This window comes from Poecilia formosa, unplaced genomic scaffold (genome assembly GCF_000485575.1).
Source record: "Poecilia formosa unplaced genomic scaffold, Poecilia_formosa-5.1.2 Scaffold0, whole genome shotgun sequence".
NCBI lineage: Eukaryota > Metazoa > Chordata > Actinopteri > Cyprinodontiformes > Poeciliidae > Poecilia > Poecilia formosa.
The window spans coordinates 766,200-779,257 of NW_006799939.1; positions in this window are offsets into that span (position 1 = coordinate 766,200).

Sequence of the window (13,058 nt, forward strand, 5' to 3'; positions counted from 1 at the left end):
CCCCCCTGTTGTTTTCATTTGGAAATCGAAAGTGCCACTACTATGCCTTCCAACTATTTTAAGTAAAATAGTAAAGCTTAAACGTCTCAAAAAGTATAAATACGCCGTAGTTATTGTACATTCTGTTAACTCATAAGCAAGAAGAAAGGTTATGCAATGTGCAATAAACATCTACCTCAAACAAACAAACAAACAAAAAAAGTCTAAAGGTATGATCACTTCAAATTAGATAATTCTGAGCGTTAAAGTACAATCTCAGTCAGTCTCTTAATACTTCTTGAAGGGTTTTTTTTTTTGTCAGATGAGAGGTTTGAAGTGCAACCTTGCCTTGTTGAAAGACCAAGACATTGTCTCATAGACAAAGAGCTTCATTCAAGGCTCACTGAAACATTTCTACCTCGTCTGCTTCGTTAACCCTGAAGAACCTGAAGCTCCGAGGTTATGATGGAATCTCCGTCACTGTATGGGAGACAATTTGACTAGACTCTGGTTGTCATACTAATCTTGTAAGCCATCAGAACCATGCAGATTTATTTTCTTGTTGCAGAATAACATTTTCTTCCACCTCTCAATGTGCCATGCTTGGTCCACTTTCTCACCATGTAGGGTTTTGGGGTTGTAAATCCTTGCCACGAAATCACGTGAAGCCATATTTCTTTCCGGTTTTGAACATTTTATAGTTGTTGATTAGCTGAAAAACAGCCTGCCTGAATTTAAATTAGAGCTGTCAATCAATTAAAACAATCAAATTTGAATCCATGCTCTAGCGCTAATCACAATTTAATCTACGCCTAAGTCTGAAATGCACGTTTTCAAAAAAAAAAAAAAAAGTTTTGAAGAAGTGTTTCATTCTCTCAAACCAAACATGCTTGAAGGTTCTCATCTTTCCAGGTTTTCATACTTATTCATGAAGGTTTAAAAGAAGTCATTTTGCATGAAACATTAACTTCAAAGTGTTAACCATAAACTCTTTGTGTTTTGCTGGAAGGATAATTCATGATAATTTGCGTACATACAACCGTGGTTTTATCCAAACTTCCTTCGAAGTGTTTTTTTAAAGCAAATGTTGCTGCTGAACACACCATGTTGAGCCTCTTCACTCATCTTTTCACTTACATTTACAACTCAGTGTTGACTGGAGTATCTGACCAGGGAATACGCTGCTTCGAGAGAGAGGCTTTTCCATCAAGATAGTTAATGAGATTAATACTAACATTTTAGATAACTTTTCCCCAGTTTTCAGATTTAGATCAACAGGCTTCAAAACAGCTGAGTTATGACTTTATATTGTTCTTACCAGATCCTGCTTAGCTCGTATCAATCAGCTGAAGGATTGCTGGTGGCTTGGTTGCATTTGTCTTTCGTCCATTGCTGGTTGTAAACACAAATTATGCACGAAGAAGATAAAGAAAAATCACAGCCTGTCAGGTTAAGAAAAATACAAAGGATTTTTTATTTTTTTTAACCAGCTCACTGTTTCAAAGCAGCTGGAGTGAGTGAAAGGGAAAGGATGAGGGAGAGCGAGAACACGAAGAGGAAATGTTCAGATTTTTGCACCACTATTATATCAGTACAACCCCTCAGGCAAAACATCTGAACCAGAGTGACAGACGAACTGTTGTTTGCTTCATACCGCAGAAATGTTTTACCAGCCCTTGCGCCCATGTCAATCAATGGTCAGCATGTTCCAAAACATATTCAACACACAAAGAGAACAGTTTGGCTTCAGGAAATGGCTCCCGCCTGAGACTGACAGGGGACTCTCTGGATGTGTCATTCAAAAAAAAAAACAAAAAAAACAAATAAAGGTCCTTTGTTTTACTCCTGCCACAAAGAGCCTTTCTCTTTATGTAATTTAGAACCATGCATTTTGTCATCTTTTGGCACCATAAGCGATAAAACACAAAACACAGGCGATGTTTTTTTTCAAAAGCCTGTGGTAAAAAGGAATTCACACCAGCCATTTCTCCGCAAAGCACTAATCTTCACATTTCATGATGTGCTGACGACAAGTCTGGGATGAAAGGGGTAGAGATGGGATGGCAGCGAGATTGGAAATGTTTGAAACCACAATTTCACAGAACGGACATTTGAAATCTGAGAGAGCCGCGGATCCCCTCCCTGGCATGGCATCTAAGCGGCTTCTCTCGTTTCTTTTTTTTTTTTTTTCTCCCTCATCTCTGTTCTCGTGTCTTTTCTTCCTGTCGGGCCCCTCCAGGTGTCGCGTTATCTCACAGCTAACACAGGAATCCGCAAGCCATGTACATCCACGGCCCTTTGAAAATGGAAGCCACTTTTCGGCTCATCTCGGAAAGCACCTTCCATCGTCCTCTTTGCTCCTCACAGAGATGAAGGAGTTCCGGGTAGAGGAGCAGGTTTTTTTGTAACTAAAGCCACTTGTTGGGCAGGGCAGTCAGTTGTAAGACAAGCAAGATCTTTGTGGTGAACACAAGTGCTTGGCTGTCCTTTTGCATGCCTGTCTTTCAGCGTTATTCTTTTGGTAAGACACCTGTACAACTGTAAATTCTCAAATACAAAAAGGAAAAGAGGCATAAGGGGGGATTATGCAGGAAAATGTTTGTGAAAGTTACTTTTGTAGCCTTCTATTCTTCAAGGCTTGTGTACAGTTTCAAAAGACGCTTTCTGAAAAGGCGAGCTTTTAGGTAGATTAACATAAACATATTAAGCACCTTTTTCATAAGTTGAGAATCTCCTTTGGCCATTAACATAGGGTACCTTTGTCATTTTTATTGGTTCATGCTGGACTTTTTTGGGTAAAAAATAATGGAGCAACTGTTTTATGGTAAGTTTCATACTAACCTTGCCTTAATTCAGACCTGTAAAAAAATACATTTCATACCCTGATTTAAACCACCAGTTTAGGTTTGGTTTTCTACTGAGAGACCACAGTGAGAAAATGTGGTTATACAACTTCACCAAATAACATCTCCCAGCAAAAAGTCAAATAATCAGATGAATAAAAAAAACTATTTTTTTTTAAATCAAAGATGTAGACTTAATATGGTTGACAGTGTTAATTCCAAAAGAAAAAAAAAAAAGATAATTTCTCAGATTTAGTCTGACAAATGAGACTCATTGGGACATAAAATTCTGAATTATTGAATATGACTGCAGACACAACAACAGATAAAATGTGGAACTGAAGTGGGAGCTCAAGGCCTTGGAATGTGATTAAAATACAGACGGCAGGAAGACAAAAAAACAGACGAAGTACTGACATAGATGAACACACAGTCATTACAAAAATACTTACTATGTTGTGCTCTCACCATGTCAGCTGAAAACCACGAAGGAGTTACTAATGTCTGAGTAGGTATTAGTGTCTGTTCTAGACAGTGAGATGCCCGTGAAATTCTTGAACTTTACAATGGCTGTCAAGGCAAAGGTCAAAGTTTGTGACCCTTACTTTTTGTTTTGGTGTGTTCCTATCAGGCTTTTAGTGCACTGTGATTAAAAACATGCTGGCTTCTGAATTATGCGATTGCACTCAAAACATGTAGTGGCAGGTGTTTCTCTACATAATTCAGAAGCCTTAATTCATTATTCATATAATTTGGTTTGAATTATACTGAGGGGCACACCCATCTTTTTTAATTGTATGGCTTTCTAGTTAAATGCAAGTGTCAGTGAAAAAAAAAGACAGATTTTCTTTAAAATTAAATATTCTCGTCCTCTCCTAAGCATGTAACGTCAAGAGCACTTTAGATGCTATTCTCCTTTTCTTCCGTAACCTCCTCGATAAATTGCAAGTGCTCCTTGGAATAATTTTGGTTGGCCATCCTAAAATGTGCACCGCGTTCGTGTTTTCTCCATTCGTGGATATTCATTCTCACTGTGTGTTGCTGGAATTCCAAACGCCGCTTAGTACCAATAGTACTAATAGTAGAGGCTATCATGTCAACAAACAGGGAACATTAGCCTGGTAGTTGTTTGTTTCAGGCAACATTACATGTAATATTTAAGAATACTGCTGGTTACACATTCTACCTTGACAATTCAATGTCCACTGATCACCTCTGATCATGGGATTGTGGAGCCTAAGAAGTATAGAGAAAGTACATATTAGACTAATGCTAGCTTAACGATCGATATTAAGTGAAGAGTTATTTAGAGACAACCTAAACAGAGCCAGCTAACCTACCGCCGGTGAAGAGGTCGATGCAGACAATGGCATTAGCAGATGCCAATCCTTCCGACAGCTAACCACTTTTTACAGCGTTGTTCTGTGAGCTTTGTACATTTTTCACATTCATACACGACAACATTTGGTACTCTGTAATAACGCTTCCCCTTTTGTTTATTAGAACAATTTTAGAAGCTGTAAACTGCACAAAACAGGAGAATTTTTTTTTTTTCAAATGGCAGATTCTCAGCTTTTTCACCGCCTGTACCCTCCATCTGTTTTCCACGCTCTCACGGTACAGCTGCGTGACGTCACATGAAAGCAAGCTATCGGGACATAATGTGTTGCTTCTGGAGATATTTTAGCCTTCTTCATGTTGTAAAATAGGTTCCATTTAAGTGATTTCTTTACTGAACATGTCCGGAAGTTAATCAGGCCTGTGTGTGACTTGTGAATTTGAACTTTGTTTTTCCCAAAGTTGCGGTTAATCACAGTTAGTCCACACTTAACAAAAAAGAAGACTAGTGCTGATTTGGGTATATGTTTTATTGTTAATAGCTGAAAGGATCCTTTCAGATATTTGCATAGGCTGTCTCTTTCTTCATCAGACACATCAACAGTGACAACAAAAGTGAACACCACCCCCCATAAAAAAAAAAAATAAAAAAAATCTTGTAGAGGCAAATACTTTTTCACAGCACTGCAAATTGTCAAGATTTGAAAGTTCTTGTTTTGACAAGCAGGCTGGAAAAATTAAACAGAACCAGAAATTCTTTACTTTAATGGATGCAATTGGTCAAGACAAGCTGGAATGGAAAACAGGCTGAAAGCTTAGGAAAATAAATCTACACTAAAAGTAGAACAGGGTTGATGGCACATTTCTCGCGACGTGTTTATATTCTTTTGTTGAAGAAATGTCCTTCCATGTCTCCACATCTGCTAACACTGCAACAAGTACAGCCTTATTTCCTCTCTTCCTCTGGCTGCCTCTCTTGTCCTTCGTTTCCCTGAAAGGGTGACAGTGTTTAGTCTAATTGAGCACCTGTGGTGATGACAACCGTATCAAAGCAAAAGGACTTTGATTTCACACTCTTTTACTGTTGGGCTTTCCCCATCATTTCCTGGTCTTCTGTGTAGTAATGACAACCAATAGGTCTGACTCTCAGCTTGCTTGTTAGCTAGTTTAATACATATTTGACCCAGGAAATATGATTTTTTTTTTTTTTTCTGAGGACTTGCTTACAACCTGACAATTTGACTGCCAATATAAATCAAACCACATAAGAAAAATATATTATCAATTTTGCATGTCTACACATTGGTAGACGTGTGATTTATACAGAAGCATCTGACATGCAGAATATGGTGTGTGGCTTGTTGCAGTACTAGCTGCGAGCAAATGGTGGAGCTCTTGTGATGTTCCTTTGACCGTCCCTAAAGTGCTTGTGTGGACCTTGTCTTCATCTGTGACTGTTCACATCTGCAAGTGTGTATGCACGCATGCATGGTACATTCTGTGTAAATGTCCTTTTGTTTGTATGGTGCCACATGTGCAGCATGTGTTCATATCCATCCTTGGAAAATAAGCACATGTCTCTGTGCGAGATTCAATTTTGGGTGTTTTTTTGTTGCATCTATTTCTAACTGTTCTTGTGGAAAAACACAAAATCAGCATATTTATGAGACTAGTGCTTTGGTCAAAGGTGTGATATGCGTTTCTCCATTGGAATGTCTTTTTCTTTTGTTTGACAAATTAAGAGCGTAAAGTCATTAGGTTCTGTCAGTCAACGGAAATCTTAAAAGCTATTTCAAAATGTATTTTCAACTTTTAGCACCTTATCTATTTTTCTGAAACAGCAGTTTTACAAGTTTTTAAGTGTATGGCTCCTCGTCTATGATAAAGCCAAAGGAAGAGAAAAACAAACTGGCGGCACTGTGACAGTTTTGCATTTATGATTTATATTTCGACAATTCAGAATATATGGTTTATTTGTTGATAAACCGTAGTTATTTCCCCTTTCTTTCAGTACATAAATGTAATAAATGTATGTTTTTTAAATGAACTTTTAGAAGTTTTGGAACTTAGTAAATTCCAACAAATTGCAGAACTTAAAATTATTAGTTTTTTTTTTTGGTGACTGAAGTGAAAAAGGAAAATCATTAAATCATACTTATTTTTATTAATTGAAGCATAATGAAAATGAACTGTGCCATGATTTTTGTAAAAATCTTGCATCTCTAATATATATGGTAAATTAATGACATGATCTCTACAGGTCAGTCAGAATGACTTCCTATTTGACTCCACTGTTCAAGTTTTTATTTTTTTACTTTATTAAAGTATTACTAATTTCTTATGTGTTGTATTTTGTATCTTACAATAAAATTACAGTATCTTCAGTGTAATTTAGATCTCATATAAAATATGCTACATAATTTGAACTGCAGATCCTTTTGGCACATTTAAAACCTAGCCGTCTTCCAACCCCTTACATGCAGTTGAAACTGTCTCAGCACAATGGCTGACATTGGTCTTGCAGTGAAGAAAACAATGGCCTTACATGCTCCTATCAAACCCTTACTTAAATCCCCCCCTTTCATTCTGTGTCGTTCTGCCTTGTATCTGGCCGGGACTTACAAGTCTCCGACTGTGACATAAGGGATTCCAAGTTGTCCACTCCTAACAGATTACACGAGGATGCAAGACAAAAGGACAGCGACGCAGCCAGTGCATTTATTTGCCTCTATGAAGGGAGCGAGAATGAAAAGTGATGGCAGAAGAAAAATGAAAGAGAGTAAAAAAAAAAGGAGGAAAATGTATAAGAGACGATAATGTCTGGATATAGATATTTATGTATTTATGAGGTAGAGAACATCTAGAGAGAAGAGAAAACTGAAAAAATGAGAGAAGTGTGGAATAGGAAGTGTTTTTTTTTGTTTTTTTTTATACGCTCCGGCTTGTTATCGCCAGTCCAAGCCAGCATCTTTATTCTACCAGGAGAAAATGCTAATCATTAATCTCAGGCTGCGTGCTACGTCTCTGTTTAATAGCTGATAGGGAGTCTCCACAGGCTGCCTTGCTTCTTTGTTTAAAATGACACATAATGGGTGAGAGCCTTATCAGTGGCTCAATGCATTCTCTCTCCCTTTCTCTGGCATCTCAGTCCAGCGTAAAGGAACAAGGAGAGGAGGAGGGGGGGGGAAATGTTGCGATTGATTTGGAGCCAGGGATAACTTAATCCATCAATTTAGCATTAACTGAATACTCAAAAGTAAGTGTCAAAGACAAAATGAAAGTAAGAGCCGGAAAATGGAGAATGAACAGAAATGAGTTTGTGTCCAAACACAAACTCTCATCTGGAAACAAAGATTATCAATGGAAACAAAGTTAAAGTGTAAAAAAGAAGTTCAACAACTTACTATCCCTCTCCAAACAAGAGAGTGACAAACTAGTAGCATGACATCCATAATTCCTTCAGTTGCTCTGTTACCTGCACAGTGTTTTACATCATAATCCTCCCCTTAATGTGAAACATAACATTAATGTAGTTTCCTCTACAGTTTTAATACATCGAGGGACGTGAACCTGCCTCTCTTGCTTCTGCTCTTACACCTTAATTTTTCCCACTGTGGGACAGCAAAGGATAATCTATTCTATATAGCTTAACAAGTAAACCAAAAGCATGTTTGAAACTATGAAAGGAAATCCTAAATCTATTGTAAAGCAGTGGTGTATCTCAAACTCCATTCTCGAGGGTCAGTGTCCCTAAACTTGAATTAAATAGCTAAACTGCCTCAGGTGCATATGGTCAAACTCTAAAAAGCTTTGCTACCTGTATTAAAGTTCACTTTCATGAAGAAGGCATTCTTATTAGAACCTTTTCCTTTTTTTTAGTAGCAAGCGCAGTGAACAGGGTGACAAGGACAGGAAATAACGAGTGGCTGAGTTACCTGAGATCGAAGGGGTGGTGAGTGGAAAAGTCTCTCATCACAAAAATGTCAACATTTTTAGCACTTAATGTGTATCATATTAGATTGGGTGACAGAGACTATATTTTACTCTTTGAATAAAATCACAGCAAAGTCAATAATTGCTGCAACTGTAACAAATTTGAAATAAATTTTGCTGATGTCAGCAGTCTGACATCAGCATAAATGCAAGTTCTTAAATACTTTGATGGAAAGAACAACTTCCTCGTTTCATCACAAAATTAAAATATTTCACAGCTAAGTTTAAGGAAGTATTGGAGATATTGGAGTTTTAGATACATATTCAACAAGTTAGAAAATGTGCGCACCAGATTAAAAGAACCTTTTGAAAATGACAAATTTTAAGCTAGCATTAGCCTGACAGGAATTACCATACATCTTTTCAGAGAAATCCTCCATCAAAGTTGTGTAGAAGGCCTTGAAACCTGTTGAGGTTTGTCCTAAGTCCAAGGTCAGCAGCAAAGAAGGTAGACTTAATTCGGACTGCTTGTGGGCAGGGAAAATTGAATCTATTTTGTCTGTACTAAAGATCTGAGATAATATGAGAAACTAAGACAGGTGTCAGAGAAACATTAGCTTCAGCTAGCTGGATAATCTACTACACGTTTTCTTCTTTCTTGAAAGCAAGTGTGGTTTATTTATTGTTGTGAAGGTAAAGAATCAAGTTTATTAATTTTCAGTGGATCTGAATTAGTTAGAAATACTGAAGAGTATCTATGACATAGAAGAGGATCTGTCTTTGTCGTTTTCTTCAAAGTTGTCTTACAAGCTTGACCCAAAAGACAGATTTTCAAAAACACTGTAATATGTGATGCCATTTGGTTAGAATTTATTACAATTACGAGATGACACTGTTGATTAATGTTTGCATTTATTTTCGTACCATCCCACTCTCGCTGACAAACCCTGCTGAAAAGAAGCGAGTTCTTCACAAGCAAGGCTATGCTAAATCGATTTACTTTGTTACAAAGATGGTCATAAAGACTGCTTTTGCGCAACTAACATTTCAAGATCAAAAACACTTAACCAATTTCATCGTGAAATGTATTTTGTGTTAACCTTAATTCATTTTAGTAAGTTCAGGTTATACTGCTAGAACCTCAAAAAGTTTGCAAACTTATGCCTGACTGTGCCATAATAACAACCTTAGAATAAATCAAATAATTTGGCCAGATTTCCATTTCCTCACAGCAGTGCGCTTACATAGTGCCACTGTTTATGGTGGTTTCGGGTCAGCTGCTTGTCTGTCATATGATCAGGAGGGAAAGAAAACATTAACATTGAACATGGGCTGGAGCAGATGAAAGCTCTTGGCTTGACTGTCAGTGCTCTGAGGTGATGAGAGACGCCATTACTTATTCATGAATCCTAAATGTAGAGCAGAGGAGATGGGCATGGCTGACCCTGAATATCGAAGGGGGGCGAGTTACATGCGTGTGCGGGTGTGTATGTGTGTGCTGGGTAAAACACTGGGTAGTGGGGTGATTGAATCACCAACCAGCATCACCAGTAGTGAGTCTGACTTCATTGACAACAATATCTGAGCGCGCTAACACAAATTTGAGTTAGAAAATCATTTTTGTTTTGTCATTCCAATAAACTCAAAGGTTGATGGAAAATTTAAAGGTAAAAAGAACGAGCATGTCTGTCATTCACCAGGAATAACTTCTTGAAATATTTCAAGAGGTTATTAAATAAAAAAATTTAAAAATTCTGGGAAGAACTCAGTAATTTCCTGACCAGACTTTATCCTTTTGTCAACAATAATAATATTGAGTATTAATAATAAACCTCTGGTTTAAGTGGCCCTTCTGACAATATGATCACTAAGTAATATACTTTACATTAAAAATAATGCTCAATACTCAACATTAAAAGAATTAAATATATTAACAACTCATAAAAATACAAAGTCAAAAACATACATAAAATACAGCACATCATAGCCTGAACCTCGTGGTATTTTGCCAACGTCTGTATTATTATTTTTTTTTTCTACACTGTCTTTATTCACTATTTTTGGACTTTTATTGTGGCTACTCAAGTGGTAGCTTCGCATTGCAGCTACCACTCAGTGTCATGCTGAGGATAGGCTTAGTTCAACAGATTAAGGAGAGCTGTTCAGAGTTGAAGAGAATACAGCGCAATGCTGGAAGAGGCTGCGATAGATGGTCCAAACTTCTTCCAGCAGGACAACAGGCCAAAACAAACAACCAGAGTTACAACGGAGGAGCAGCTCATGCATTGGAGTGGGTTAATCCAAGTCCAAATATAGCTTAGTAAGCACTGTATTGGTGAAAAAGCCATTAGAATTTCCTGTGGCAGACAGAACCACTGTTGGAGTCAAAAGATACGTATCCATCCAGCCAAGAGAGAAACGGAGGTGAAGGAACTCCCAAAACAGAACTCCAAGTTAGCTAGAAAATAGAAAGCCCATCCAAACAAGGTACTCGTCTAGCTAAGCGTAACTCATACACATTGCATCTGTCGCATAAAACAAATGGCAAGATTTGACCAAGTGTGATATCCATAAATAGACTTCTTCTTCCCTCATGATTGTGTATACTGTCAGCATTTTATGAGATTTAATACGGCTGGGCACTAGTTGAGGAAAAAAATAAAAAATAAAAATCTGGGTTTTCGTGGCTTGTAGGTAGATAATTCATAGCAGGCTGTAGCATGCCTAAATTACCAACTCTGTACCATTTTATCTTTCCAGGCAAATAGGCCAAAGGTTACTCTACAGGAAATGAACTCCATATCACATTACTATTTCTTTTTGATAGGGGTGAGTGTAAAATATGCACAAGTAGACTTGGTGGGACAACCCAGCCATGCTATTATTGACTATTCATTTTTCCTTGCTTGTCATTGATGTATGTGAGGGAGGAGGTAAGCAATGCATATGTAACCTACAACATATACAGTCTTTTTAAATATACATTGGGCCGAGAAGTAAGAAAACTGCCCGGGTGATTTTTTCACCTCCCTTATCTGCATTTGCAGGTTGCCGAGATCCATCAATGTTTATGAAGCCGTGGCCAGCCCTGGTCTGCAACATTTATCCGCCTAGAACACACACATGCATGTAGACATGCACATCGAATCACACTAACATGAGCACATGCACTTAGCTGACTTTTCACATCATGCCATAAATATCTCCTGTGTAGTCCGTGCTTTATTTTTATTCTCTTCATACCCCCTGAAAAAAAGACAAAAATCTTGAATTATTTTCTGAGTGAAAAAAAAAAAAAAATGTTCCAAACATTTTACTGTAGATAAGCTGCAGATATGGCTAAGGGAAGCTCCAAGCTGGGCATCAGAGGAAGATAACTCAGTTTATTAATGACCTGACAGTGGAACAGGCTAAAGTAATTAAGCCCTTCCCTTTCTCTCTCTTTTTTTTTTTTTGTCTCTTTGTCGGTCCCCTCAGTGGATGGGCAAGCAAATTTTGGTAATAGTTTGATTACCAAAGGCACACTAACATCCTTTGGGTTACAAAATCACACCTATACTATATCTTTCTATCTTCACGAGGACTTTACATTGACTTACCTTCACTTTTCGTTCTGTCCTATAGCATAATTTAACCATTACCAATACATGCTGAACCCTAAACCTAATCAATTCACACTATGGTCCTAAACATAACCCCTAAGCCACAGGCAGCACCTTTTCTTAAAGGAGCAGTGTCCCCAAAAAGTAGGATTTATTAGCAAAATGGTCCTTATAGTTTATCAAAAAAAGAGGAGACACACACACACACACAGACAAGTGGACGCACTAGAATGGATGACTAGAGTGAATGGATGCAGTAAAGAGAAGGATGCAATTGATGTTATCAAGGTTGATTTGATTTGTTGTAGAAAGAGCAAGTGGTCTATCGGTTACATTCACCTGTGAATGGATAATTGTCCAGAACATGCATATGGATGAGTCATTAATAACTTTTGACTCACTTCCCTTTCTCTTCCTTTTCCCCCCATCCTAAAAGAAACAAAAAAAAACATGCTGCTGATGCATTTTTTATTGTTAATGTTTCAATGTTCCAATGTACTTTGGCCGGTTTTAGGTAGATCCAAAGCCAAAATGTTTGGAAGTTGTTACATTTTAAACCAGACATTTACCAAATAAAAAGACACATAATTTTTTTTTCTCCACTGTCTGAAGTTAAATGCGACAAAACCCCTCTTGTTTTAGGTCAGTTAGAATTACCCAAATTGTTTCTGTTTAATAAATGCCTGAGAACATTTCTCAAATTCAAAAGTTTGCACATATTGAGTCAGCATCAAGGATTCATCCCTTTCAAACTGAACTACTGTGAGAAGCTCAAAGGGTTTGACCCAAATCATACGTTTTAAAAGACAGAAATGTGCATGTGTCTTTTTATTCGGTGTATGTAAACACCTGGTTTCGAGTGTGCATTTTGCATACAAACTCTGGGGATCAAGGCTAAATAAAATGATATAGTCTGACAGGTCAGAGAACGTTCAGATCTTTTTTTTAATAAACTCAGCAGAATCTTTGAAGAAGATCATGGAAAATTCCTGGACACCCCACTGAAGCCCACCTCCCAATAAATGATATTTAGGTCAAGAAACCATACAATCATCTTTAATCAAGACATAAATATAAATCCCAATAAATAAATGCATAAATAATAACTAAATAAGTATGCCAATCATAGAAAATATATAAAACATGTATATAAAAATGCTCACTGGCCCTATCTGGTCACCCTGATGAAAGATTTCTGGGGCTCTACTTATGACCAAATATTTCAACCTATCTTAATGTGGCACATAATGTGATAAATTGCTTTACTAGTTGCTGAATATGTTTCTTTCAGACAAGTTCATAAAATGACACATGATAAAATAAGCAGAAAAATAATCTGTCATGGACACACTCCTGTGAAGCA